Source organism: Larus michahellis, chromosome 7 (assembly GCF_964199755.1).
Source record: "Larus michahellis chromosome 7, bLarMic1.1, whole genome shotgun sequence".
In the NCBI taxonomy this organism is placed as follows: domain Eukaryota; kingdom Metazoa; phylum Chordata; class Aves; order Charadriiformes; family Laridae; genus Larus; species Larus michahellis.
Genome location: NC_133902.1, coordinates 56,497,918 through 56,511,912, shown reverse-complemented (window position 1 = coordinate 56,511,912; position 13,995 = coordinate 56,497,918). Strand labels below are relative to the sequence as shown.

The window sequence follows — 13,995 nt, the reverse complement described above, 5'->3', positions numbered from 1 at the left end:
TTTGAAATGGAAGTGTGGAAGCAGAAGAGCATTTGATTCAAAATCAGCAATGTGTGGGTTTGCATTTGTGTAGCAGCATGTTGGGAGGGTTTCAATCAGTGCACAGATGCACTTGAAAATCAAATATGGACATGGGGAATGTTTTTGGATATAGCAAATGAGGACTGATGACATGTTTACACTTTGCACATGGATCCAGTACAAAACCATACCCTGCAAAGAAACAATAACCACCATTTGCTGCTTTTTCAGGGCTGGAACAAAATGGTGGCAAAGGAAGAGAATAGGAGTGAGTGTCTATTCCCACCTGGGAGGGGGCTGCACCGTTTCCCGGCCGATGGGCTTATTTCTGCTCATCGCTCGCTTGAGAAAGGGACTTTTTAACAGATATTGGGGAGGGTGGGGAGGGGGGGGAGAAAAAAAGGACATGGTGGGTTGAAAAACAACAGCGCGGGAGGAAAAGGAGAGAAAAAGCAAGTTTCAATCATCATTAATGTCTTTCTTTGTTGTCAAAATATTTTCTTTACAGAAGAATTAAAATTATAGTCGGAATGTCACTGGAATGGAATTGGGAATAAACGTAAGCAAATGCACTCTCATCGTCTCCAATGGAAAAATTGCAGTTTTGACATTATTTCAGTATCTGGCTCTATATGTCCTTAAAGGAGAAATTCCTGGCTTATAAATAATGTATCCCACGCTACGCTGAGTTGTTAATGAAAGTTTATCGAGATGGCAAAACTTTTTTAAAGAGGCAATTGCATCTGACCAGGCTATAACGTATCCCTCTGGAAGGCAGCTCCAATTCACAGTATGAAGTAATCTTTTGTGAATGTTTTCCAAACTGCGATGCATATTTTACATTTTAAAGGAAGAGGCAAGAGTTAGCTATCTCTGAAGAACGGGGGAAAACAGCTGTTCTACACTTTCTGCTAATCAGACATTAAAGAAACGCACATGAACTAATATCCCAAGTTTTAAAAACTTTTATGGAGAGTTCATTTCAGATTTTTAAGAGCGTATCGTTAGAGTTCAACTAGTCCTTCAGACATTTGACTTCTGCGACTGATTATTAATAACAATCATCCCATTTTCCCCTTACACTTTTCAGCATGAATTCAGAATGTCAAAGCTAATTTTCTCATCAGCCTCAGACTTACTTAAAGCGCCGCAAACTTGAGGCTTCAGTTCCCTTCTCCCACGCTTGGGTTTTACGGCAGCGTGGGGTCAGCATCCAGCTTCCACAACTGCACCTGGGGTCAGCATCTGTCCCACCACGGGCCACACAGAAACCCAAAAGCCGGATTTTTACCCGAATCCAGGCGTCTCTTGGCCCCATTTCTGGCACGTGTCCAGGCAGAAGCCCATGGTTTTGTCTTGGTGATTTCAAGAGCCTGGTTGGTATCGTGGATCAAAAGAAAAGTGTAATTATCTAAACAAAGTCAAGCTATGGACTTCATGAGATATTTGTGTATGTGTTTAATAAGATAAGATCCTCAAACCAGTAACTTTTAACCATTTTCTCTTTGCAGGTTGCTAGAGAAAGATCCACGCTTACATTGGGGCCGCTTTGTACCACGCTGTCCCATCTGATGGCCTGAGATGACACCAAAGAGCTTGGAGCTCAGGTGCGGGTCCCTGCTCCATGCAGAGCGATGCCACGTGCCTGAATGGAGTTACAACCGTATACAGAACTAGGTACTACAGCTCAATAAGTACAACTTTTTTTTTTTTTTAAAAAAAAGAAAGTCTGTCTTCTGCTTTATTTCCAAGTGCACACTCTAATCTGTTAATTGTATATACAACAGAGCCAAAGTGCTGGTCAAGGGAAATTATTTCTCACCATTAAGGCCGTGTGTACCACAAGGGCGTTACAGGACTGTCTCTGTTGGGAAGTCTCTCTCTCATGCAGACCTCTTCAGAAATCACCTCCTTTACTGGCAGGAAGATGGAAAAGCAGCCCTACACCCTCCGCTGTTACATCTTAGCTTACCTTGAACAACAATCTGTGATCGCAGGTACAATACAGCTATCACATTATTTCAGCTCTATTCTTCAAACTTGACGCTTCTGGACATATCCTCCTTTAGGTAAGGATTCAGCATAAAAGCAAAGTAAACACCAGCGAGTGATGCTTCCTTGTATGACAGGGCACTGGCAGTTTAAGCTCGGTGAGGGGTGTGCTGGGTCGTGGCTTCCTCCATAGTTACCTTCAGCTCTCTGACACGTTATTTTGTCCCGTGGTTGTACATCCAACAGCAAAAGGAGGAACACGTTGAACATCCAGGTATGTGTGCTCCACAACAGAGGTTATAAGAGATTATTCTTATGAAATGCCACCAGGCTCATAACATCATAGTAACCACATTTAGGAAAGCAAACTGGAATTCTGAATTGTTTCTGTGATTTTCCTTTCTCGTACGGAGTAAGGCATTTCCATTTATATCTCAGATAAGAATGCAAAGTGTCATTTCCTTTTGATAGCCAACAATAAATATAGTTGTGCTTTGGAAACCCTTTCATTTACCATCTTTTCTTTTGCTCGGGAAAGGAACAGATAGTCCATTTGCTATAAAATTATCATGATTACCAACTGATGGAAATCAGTGTAGTGTCATGGATGTCACCTAAGTGACACCCTGAGTGGAAGGTAACACAGGTTACTCTCCCAGTCGCTCCCAGAGCCAGCATTGACACCATGGGGTGAGGCTCGAGGCGGTGGATACCAACACTACCTCAATCATCATAGGACAACATACAGATTATGATGACACAGAATAACACTATCACCTTCACTCATGCAGCTGTTGAACCAGATACCTCCCTTCTCCAAGCAGCACAGTAGCTGTTATCTCACCCTTCTTCAGATAAGAAGGTTTCTTCTTCCTTCCTCACCACCTATCCTGTACCTTGTACACTAGAGAAAACAGACCATAGGGATGAGAGACATGCAAACCCTCATGCTCTGGGCTAAGGAGGCATTAAACTCTCTTGATTGTGTACCTTGGGGGTACTGAGATGCCTCACCACTTTGCCAGAATGAAACATTTTGTGTCTCTACTGTCCTTCACCTAAGAGCCATTTCAACACTGCAGTTTAATATTCATGTCATCACCATTGCTAACTGTTAAAAACCTGAATGGTATAAATAATGAATTAATATGTATGTGCAGATCTCTATTTTGCCCAATATTTCTTACGCTTTTTTGATTGGAGCCTCAGCATTCTGAAGGCAAATACAAATGATTCTTCCCCTTTCAGCCAGACTCCGCTGTCACTGGGGTGAATTAGCAGCTCCGACTCCAGTTGTCACAGAGGAAAGGGGACGTTGCTTGGGTACATCCAAATGGACCACTCCTGCCAGCTCCGACACGGGTCGACGTACGCTAAGGCACCCAGCAGCCCCTCAACGGGAGTGGGAGTGATCTGGTTTCATCTGCATCCCTTACTGAATCGTAATTAACTCAATGGTAAGCTCCGTCCTTACACATTCAGAGCTTCCAAGGACTCTCTACTGGGCTAGGACATTGTATTGGGTTTGCGTGGCAAACAGACACACAACCATGGCAGAGGCCATCAAGGTTAGAAGTCTATTTGAAATTAGAGACAACTTAGCCAATTTACAGTAAAGACACTCTCATATACAAAAGAGACATCTCAAAACGTTCACAATTCAGCTGTAGATTTGCCTCCGAAAGCAAAACTTGTGCCTACACGTTGAGTGGACAGAAATGAGCTCGCCTCTGTTTGCCCCAACAGAACCATCTCCAGTTACATTGGCAGTAAATTTGGCCCTAGCTCTGCATTTTGGGAGGGACTCTTGAAAAACAGCCTGCACCAGGGCAATCTTTTTTTTCCCCACCCTCTTTTTGAAAACTTCATGGGAATAAACTCTTACGTGACTATGCTTCTAGTCCAAACTCTGCAGTGAGGCCCAGCTTAAAATAAAAAGGAGGCAAGATCAGTAAAGTTTCCATTTTCAGTTTTAGTTTTAAAATTATGTGGGGTACAGTGAAACCTGAAATACACCACCGCTACTGCACCGAGGGCAAGATTTTTCAAGACTATAGGTGAGCCAGGAGATGCAGAGGAACACCTGGTAAATTTTCAAATTCACTTAAGATGGGACACCCGGAGTAGCATGGTCCTCTGAGAACTGCTTTCCAAGGGTATTCTTGCCCTCTCTGATATTTACCAGATAAAAACACATTTTGTGGAGCTTCAGCTGCCTCATAGATCATGGTGGAGCTACGTTCACTTCTTTTGTCACTTGAAGATCTGGTCTGATCTAGTAAAAAGACCAATTAGTAAAGACTACAAATTTATGTAGCTATAAGCCATATACTCGGTATCTTCTCTACCACTGCAGAGATCAGACGACTTTTTCACATCATGGATCTCTAGTTCAACACTTGCTCAAATACCCAGTTTTGAGAAGGGCCACAATTTTGAGAGATTTCACCGAAAACCAGACATTAAGTTAGGTGTCTTTCCTCAAGGTAACATCTTGTTTAAATCAGGAGATCATTTTCCCTTCCTGCTCCTGAAAAACATTCTGCCATTCACTCGCTGTGTCCTATTAGCAGAAAACAGAGAAAGTTCTGATGCATCATAGCACGCATCTGAAATTCTAATTCCAATTAACAAGAAGTCATCTGTAGTTGTCCAACATCATATTATTAATTCACAAAGCAATAAAGGGATATATTTCAGACTGAATGAGAAGATAGGTACTGGATGGGGTCATAGTATTTCACTACGCATAATTTGTCATGATCTTTAACTATTTCAAACCTACAGAAGTCAAGTTGTACAATGCCTTACCGTCAATACAATTTCTCACATATAAAAAGCCATTACACTTGTAAGATTTATTCTTGTGAACTTAAAACCTAAATTAGATCTAAATCTGTATAACCCAGGGTTGCATAAGGAAGTATATTTTTACTGTGAATATGCGGACTTTTGCTCTCTGTGTATTTTTGAGCAAGAAAGGCAATTCTAGGGACACTGTAATATGCTTTTTGGCATTATAATCAATACGTACATTAATTTATTTAAAAATCATGTTTAGTAACGTGAGCAGTAGATTTGATAGTTTATTTAAAAAGCACACTTCAGTTGAATCCTAATCAACTTTCCATTCCAAAAGTTTTAGAGAAGAATTTTTTTTTAACCTACGCCCCAAAAATTAAGACTTTGCAAAATGCATTGCCACCGAGTAAAACTTTCTTCTTCCTGCTCATTGCAAAAAATTAAGTTAATTCTAAGGTATAGGGAATCCCAAAATCATTCATTCATCTATTACCTTTCCAGCAAGAGAATGCGCAGTTACTAGAATTTTGTACAATTAGTGCTCTGAGAGTCCTTAAAATGCAAACCTGTAAGGGGAAAGTAAAAACAAATCAAAGTTAATTGTGACTGGCTGGAACAAAATGCTTAAATCAATATGACGATGGCTCATCTGCTCGTCATTTAGCCATTACCTGGGAGACAAGGACCTCCTGCTATGCCTGACTTTTTTTATTTCTTTTTTTTAATACAGATTTACCACTGCCTCGGTTCTGCAGCCACATATGAAGCCAAAGTCATTCCAGACTAGCCCTGTCATACTGTTTACTCCTCGTACCTTATTTTATTTATTCCTGTTTGTTCTTTACATTGGATACAGAGATAAACACATACAAACATTGGGATGTTCAAAAAGTTTAGTACAACAGCAGGAGAGGGTAAAAGCCACCAGCTCACATCTATAGCATCCTGGAGAAAATGACAACGTAACATAACAATCCTCCTGAGGAAGGAAACCCATGTATTAAAAGATTTTCTTTGAATTAAACCTTACAGTGAAGAGGAATGCGGCACAGTTTAGAAATATTTTGAAGTATTTCTTCACCACGTAGAGAAGCCAGGTTAAAACATGTTGCTAGTACAAGTTTAGAAATAGAAACTTCATTGTCTGGTGTTCAACATACAAAAGCCTAAGGACGTAAGGCATACAACTAAGGAAAGGGCATTTTGGTGACCCTACGGACACCCAGGGCCCGATCCTTACCCTACTGGCACTACCAGAAATCCCAAATCTGTTTAGGTCAGTGGTGCTTGACCAGGCTCTGCCACTGGGATCAGAATCAGACCAGTTGTGTACTCCCTTGGCTTTTATTGAAAGCCACAAAACTTCTCCAGAAACGTAGTCCCTGGGTTTTTATGGTAACGCAGGTCTGGGCAACAAAGGCTACTTGGTCGTAATCAAGACAAAGCAAAGTCTAATTCTCATTCCCAAACTGGCATATATAAGCGTTTCTTCTTTTGGGGAGATAAAACGGAGCCAATACCATCTCTGGAAGAAAAACCTACGATGCAACCTCAAAATAAATACACTTATTTGCATATACAAACACTGGAACCTCAAATGTATCTACTAATATCCCTTCCTTAAACTGTGTGGAATATCACATATGCTACAGCTCACACCAACCAGGATAATGAGGGAGGTGTTGGGTTTTGATATTTTTGTAAGTTCGTATAACTCTACAGTCAAAGCAACTCTAGGTTCATCTGAGCTATCACATTAAGAAAAAAGGACTGATGACACGTTTATTTAATAATTGGCTGCCTTAACTTCAGTCCTCTCTCCGACCTGTGCGTTATACAGTCTTTATTGCAGCCTAATCGCGATGCAGTTACAGAAAGGCAAACTCTGAACTGAACAGCTACCATCACCTCCCTCTCTCTTTCCCTTTCCCTGCAGGTTAAACATGGAAAACGCTAAAAATCTGCTGGGAGTGTGTCTAAAATGAAGCGTAAATAGGTACGGAAAGCCTATGAGAAAACTGTTATGGAAGGGGCCTGAATGGCAAAGGGTGACAAGAAGAAAATTGTGATGGCATACAAAAGGCAAGAGAATAAGAAAGATGTGATACAATAGATAGCTGGCGTGAGCCTATCAACTGGCTGGTAGCTCCTGTTCCACCCACCTCCCCCTCAATACCTTTTTTTTTTGTTGTTGTGATAAAGGACATTCATGATCAGTAACAATGTTATAATGATAGTAAATGCAGGATTTAAGGTATATAAAACCTTCAGCCAACATTAGAAAGCCACCAAGGGGGAGTTACCTTGCACGAGGTTCTATTTAGTGATGGCTCCACTCTTTCACTCCCTGACTGCAAATCAGCATTTTTAGTGGACAATAGGCTCAGCAGTGGCCTTATGATTGCCTCTTTTCAAATGGAAATGGCTATCCTAACTCCTCTGCCAGGTTTTTCTTACTAGAGCACAAATTGCAGTTTACAAGGCTCTAAGGGGAAAAAAAAAATCTTAGCTGAATATCTTTTTTTTATTCGACAAACTGACATGTAAATTACCCTTTAAGTGCTCCACTCTAGGGCTCTGATCATCTCCTAATTGTCACAGTCAATTGTAGCCAACAGTCTCTTCAATCCCAAGCGCTTTGACAACAAGCATAAGGATCAAAGCAGAATCAGCTCCCTTCAATATCCTTCTGTTTAGGATGCTACAAAAAGCCTGAAAAAGAAAGGTGTAAGGGCATTAGTGGAGAAGGAACTGAGAGTGGAAAGTACTATAGCAGTCATTTTCTTCTTCACTAATATTAGATATCCTTATACGCTCTGTTATTCCATGTTCAGCGTGAACACATAAACATCCCAGAGAATAAATGTGGTCTGAAACGACTCGGGTATATATTACTACTTAAAAATAAATGCATACCGTGTTTCTGCTGCCTCCCCCCATCCTTCCCCCTCCACTCTGGGAAGGAGTATAACGGCAATTATTTTTTTAAGCAAATTTGGTGGGTTGGTTCCCCCCGCCTCCCCCCCCAAGGCAGTCCCACACTCTCTTCCAGGATGAGCTGGGCTGCAAACCAGCCTACCCCGATGGAAACCCGTCCCAAGTTGTATTTATGGGGCCAATACGACTTAGCCATGAAGTGGGTTATTCGTGCAGCTCTGCTTGTGCTTTCTGAAGTGCCTGTAACCCAAGGTCAGGCAGAGGCTGGAGCAAAACCCTCTCATTCAGTCGGAATCCAACCCTAAGAACAGCCAGTTTCAGTCACATCCAAAACGACTGGGAAGAAATACAAGAATAAATAGAGCCATCCTCAAAGTCTGCCCAGGGAAAAAAAAAAATTATTTGCTGTAACTCTGACAGAAGATTCACCTTTTATTGTATTCCAGACCACTTTAGATCAGCGCTGCACTACATCGCTTAAATTTTTGTACTAGCTTGCTGTGTTTGATGGTATGAGCTTGCTCGCTCTGCAATACGCTTTCATACCCTCAGCGCCTCGCAGACGCTCAAAGTAAGCCTCGTTGAAGTCGTGTTTCTAGGGAATAGGAGTGAGGCGGAGCTATTCCGAGTCGTATTTTCCACTTCAAAACTTGTCCGTCTCCACGAACGTAACAGTAACTCCCACAGAGGCTGGCAAACAGCTTCTGCCACACGGGCTGCAGGGGAGGAATAGCACCCCTCCTGCCGAAGATGTGCTGCTGAAGTGGGAGAAAGCCTGCAGCGTACCAGGGAGGCAAACTGGGGATGCGCCAAGCTCTAGAGTAACTCAAAAGGATCTCCAAATGGATAACCATGCTCTGCAGGGTTGGGCAACTGGATCCTTTTGGCCTCCCCAGTGGTCTTGTTGCCATAAAGAAGGGAAGCAAGAGACTTCATCCATTTTCCTGGGCTTTGTCTCTCCCACTCCTGCCAAAGATACTTTCCATAACAGACAGCTTAAATGCCTGAAGCCCAAAAATAATGGGAATTTGGAGGTGAAAACCCTTCATAAGAAAATTGTTCAGTTTTTACAGCTATTTTTAAGAAACTGCCACTTGACGTTTCTTAAAGATGATGCGCCTTATCCATTGGCTGACATAACAGTGGAGGAATGGTTAGATGAGACAGCTGGATGAGTTTAACAGCCTGCTGCCCCCCTCCTACGGGGCTCACTTTCCTCGCACAAATTCCAGGCTTCTTTGTACAAGATGACCCTAGTCAGATCCACAGACCAGCACGAAACCACTTATTTGTGTGACAGAATCTCAAGGCAGGGCTTTGCGGTACATGTTCCTAAACCATCGCCTACATCGCGCTCCCCAAAGATGACCAAAAGGTTTAAGATGCAAACAATAACCCTATTTTTTACATAAAGACTCAGAACTCGTAGGGAAGACAGCACAGATGCAACGAGGCTCCCTACAGAGCTGCCTCTGCACCCACCCACTGCTGCCTGCACCCACCGCCTCGCACCCAGCCAAGCTCAGAGCCCCCGGCACCACCTTGCAGATGATCGCTATTGAGTTAGAGATGCCAAATGTAGATAATGCATTAGATACAAAGACTGGTGAGAGAAAAAAAAAAACAAGAGCGTTTTCGATAATGAATAGGAACAAAAAGTCAAAATTTCTCATGGGAAAGATGTTCCAAAAAAGGTTGATTGAGAAACATCAAAAGCACTCATTTGAATGATGTTGGAATAATATAGAAGGTTATTCTAATATATCATTTAAAATAAATACAAAACCAAAGTTATAAAATTGAAGTAAAACGTTTGTCTTGTTAAGCAGTTCTATTTCCATATTATCAAAGGGAAATATTTTAACTATTTCTGACCAAAAATTTCACTGAAAAAGGCATATTCTAAAGAAAAATTTCCAGCTTCGTGAAACATCCTTTCCCCATCAGCAAATTTATAAACATTTTGCAGCTCTACGTAAAGATCAATATCTTCCCCAGACAGCTAAATTCTGAGGTGGCTCCAGTTAAAATGTATACGATATTTTCCTTGATATTCCACTATACAAGGCAAATCCCATTATTTTCTGGGAAGGTTATTCCAAGACACTAGGGCACCTTCCAAAGGAAACCTTCCCAACGTTAGCAAAGTGCTCTGTGGCTGTTTAGCTCACTAGAATTAACTTGGTATATAAAGATATTTTCACCTCTTCATTCTCCCACAAGAATGCCACATGCCAAGAAAAAGCTACGGGGTCACCTGGAATGTAATAAACTTCCCTTTTTTTTTTTTTAAACTGTAGTTATTTAAACAACAGAAACATTTCCAAATAGCAGGACGTCAACTAACACAGCCTGTGCTATTTTCTCACCTTACTTGAAAACGCACACAAATACTTACTACGTGAAACTGTGGGTTCCCAGCTTCGCCTGGGGAGTTGTTGCTGATAGACTGCGGAGAGATGAGTGGCACAGTGGAGCAGGACGTTTTCCTTGTTTCCAGCTGCTAAATCATAATAAAGAAGATCAAAATATTATTATTTTCCTATGAGAACTTTTCCGTGGCGATAATTGCCGTAGTGTTTGCAAACTACAGATTTCATTACCAGAAATTAGTAAAGGGTCCACATGACCATGAATGGGAGGAGATAAGCTCTTAAAATAAGACGCACATTATGGAAAAAGTTGAAAGAGAACCCTGCCCTACCAAAGAATATGTTCTTTCTTTCAACACAAGGACCCCACAGCACTAGAGACCATTAGATGGACCGAGCTGTTGGCTGCACGTGACCATTTCATGATACTGGAGTTGCCATTTATTACGGGGGATTGAACAATTGCCTTGCACGAGTGTAACGAGGGGAAAGGTGCCATAATACTGCAGGCGAGAAAGCGGCTCCTCCAGCTGCCTCCCACTCAGAGCAGCAAGTCATGGGGCTGCCTAGGAGCACAGGGGCTCCTCTGGAAGCGTTACCCCCAAAAAAGGAGCACTGAATGCCGACCCAGAGGCATGGTTTACTGGTAGGATGCCAGTGCCCTTTCCTTACAGACTTGAACATAAACGCCCAATCTGGTTGTAAAGGAGCAGAATAATAGTGCCCGTTGTGTCACTGACATTTCTCTCGGAGGGGGTGGCTTTTCGGTAAGCAGTTATGTTTCCTTATTTAGTTCTCCCCCACAACAGTAGATTTTTGCAGCCCTTATTTTTCTGCTTCTGAAAAGTAAAAGGATGACAGGTTACATTTGGGAACTCTAGAAGTGACAGCCAAAGAGCGTGCACCGGTGTGATGTGAAAGTCCATGGCTACGCAACCACTTTAGGACTATCGCAAGATTACAGATACAGCTCCTAAATTACCAACAATTAACCAATGCGTTCTGGTCATTAAACCCTTGTTCAATTCAGTCTTTCAGGCAAGAAAGACATCCTATTTCTCTCTGGGATGCCTTGCAGGTATCAGTGCTGAGTTTGCTGAGAATATACATCAAGTCATTACCTCTGCAATGGCCAAAACCACGTGAAGTGCCTTCAGAAGTCCTTAGGAAGCCATCTGCTTAAGCCTCAGCTGGGACTTGTTTTAAGGAAGTCACATGCTGCTTTTTAAGTGATTATTTCTAGATGATGTTCAGGGGCAGGGAGGGAGGGTTGGTGACCACAGCTCCTTCTGTGCAAAGGCAGAGATTTGAGCCATTGAACGCCGACAGCAGTGATCACAGGACTCATACTGAAGAGAGACAAGTTGTGCGCAACTGCTCGATCTTGGGGAGAAGCGGCTTTCTTGGGTGTCTTCATAGCTCATTAGCACAGTTTCTACCGCGGTTAACTCAACCACACAGCTTCCACTCTAGCCACATTCTCCTACGCCCAGGACAACAATCGCAACCCCATTTTACAGAGGAGGACATAGAGGTTGTTTTAACAGTGGGATCCAAGTCTATTAAAAGCTAATGAGAAGATACGCTGTCCAGTGAATTCACCAAAGTCATAAAAAATTGGTTTCAGAGCCAGGGCCACAGCATAGCAGCTCGCAGGTCCTAGTCTCTGCTCAGGCTGTTGGATATCACGAAGACTTTCCTGCTTTTAACTCTTGCTAGGTCAACGCCGGGCAGCTAAACCTACATTGGCATTGCTCACTTCCAGACTCACGCACGACAAAATACAGAACAAGGACATCATTCACGGACGCCGACGTTAGAACTTAATTGTAAAGAAAGCTGTTTCAAATAATAACCAGAGAGTTAGAAAAGGCATGTCTAGCCACATGTCTGTTATGAGGAATATTGCGCAGCATTTATCAGCTCAGACAGGAGCTTGCTTCATAAAACCAGTTTCAATATAGGATTTTAAGTATATGGCAACTGATAGAGTGAATATAGCCATTATTTTACACTAGGAGGATTTCTATCTATTACTAAGCTGTAATTTTAATTGACATTAAGCAAGAAGAACCACAAGAACAGAGCGAGGGCCCATTTCTCACAGCCCATCTATCTTGCGTATAGTTACTTAGGGCTCATATACCACCAGTTTAGAAACATGCATAATTGCTTATGGTCAACATCGTATCACTGCCAGATCACACATTAAACAGATAACCACTATTATTATGAGAGTAACTTCCTTGACCTCATATTTTGGTCTGGCTCCGAATTCCTGTACTTTACCAGTTTGGTTTGTTGCATTATGCCAGCCTTCTGCCTCTACATGTCATTTTCTACTCCTGTAAGTGACCGGTGCAATAGAGCACTTACTATAAAAATGCATATTTGAGCACACGAATAGAATAAATTCAAGAAATATGATCACAGTTGCTCCTGCAATGTTTTTATAAACACAGAGTCTCTGCTTTTTTATTATAGTTAAGGTACAGTGTGTTATTTGGCAGAGGAATCTGACTTGAAAATGTAAAAGGTTCAGGCAACCACACATTTGGAAGTAGAAATCTTTCCTTAAAACATGGCTCTGGTTTTTAAACATAGCAAAATTTCTGGAAACTTCAGTTTCTCAAAGTCTGCCAAAGCTCCAGTCACATGTAACACATTCTTGGGGCTTACATATAACGTTTCAAGTAATAAACAACATCTTGTTTAGAGGAGGATGGAGAAAAAAGGGGGAAAGCACTCATTAGGAGTCAAAGCTCTACATTAGAACCGAAAACAAAGCATGTTTCTCGCAATGAAACCTCAGAATAACTTCTATAATGTATTAATAAGACACTCACGTGCTCTTTACACCTCTAATAATTGTGGTTAAAATCATAAGTTAAATTCTTACAGCAATTAGATAAATTGTATTACAAAAGAAAGAAAATTTCATACTCACTGAAGTGCACTCAGGTTTTCAGTAACAGAAAAAGAAACTTCTGCTCATCCTAATTCGGCAACAGAATGAGTTACATATTGTACATAGCTATGGATCATCAGTAGCCCTTCAACGCTCTCTGGATAACTCATTTATCATGCACTTTTTATTCAGGAACAAGACTGTATTTAAAAAAAAAAAAAAAAAAGTTGTTTCCATACCAAGGCTCATCATGCGGAATATTCACAGCTTAAATATATGCACAGTCATCTCTACTAGTCAGACACCATTTCAGTCCGCTCACCAGAATACACATTAACAAAATGATATTGCGATACAGAAATAGCACACCATAGCCAGGATTGAAGTACGGGCCGTAATACCTACCTCACTGGGATCTGGTAAGATTTAATTAATTAATGCTTATGAAGCTCTATAAGCTCCTCAGATCATCACTTCAATTCATTATCACGCCCATTTGTTTTGTATCCCACTTTCCCCCTCAATTCAACAGTGAATTTCTTTGGGAAAGTGTTGTATTTATAGAGTAATGAACAGATGAAAGCAGTTGGAGTGATTTGGCCTCGTTGCATTTGCAGGAGTGTAAGAGGGAGCAGGAGACCTTCCCCTTCCTTTCTGCTCTAGCCACTTGGTATCAGGCCTAAGGGGAGCATGAAGCTTCATGATGTTTTTCTCAAGAAATCGCACCCAATCAAAAGTGTGTCAAAATGCAACAGAAAAAGTTGAAGGCAAGGCTGTGACATGAAAGAATTTGGTATTAGTCTGGGAAACTTCCTTGCTCGCATTTATGTTAATTAAAGATGGGTATGAGCTATAAAGCTCAGAGGGGGTATGGATGCAGGCATCTGGTTCTTGCCTCATCTCTAATAATTATTAGATACATTGGATGGAAATAGTTGGAAAGAAAATCAATAAGAGAATGAA

The 13,995-nt window shown here is 41.5% G+C and overlaps 1 long non-coding RNA gene across 2 annotated transcripts; it reads right to left on the bottom strand.

Moving 5' to 3' along the window:
• Positions 1-3,605: 3,605 nt before the first annotated feature.
• Positions 3,606-13,427, bottom strand: LOC141746455 (uncharacterized). 2 transcript variants are annotated; one of them, XR_012588365.1, is made up of 6 exons: positions 13,072-13,427; positions 11,246-11,963; positions 10,151-10,255; positions 7,368-7,527; positions 5,309-5,381; positions 3,606-4,576 (listed from the first exon to the last, which is right to left on the bottom strand). It is a non-coding gene; the product is annotated as an uncharacterized LOC141746455 (long non-coding RNA). The 2 variants fall into 2 exon arrangements; XR_012588366.1 differs by lacking the exon at positions 11,246-11,963.
• Positions 13,428-13,995: the final 568 nt, after the last annotated feature.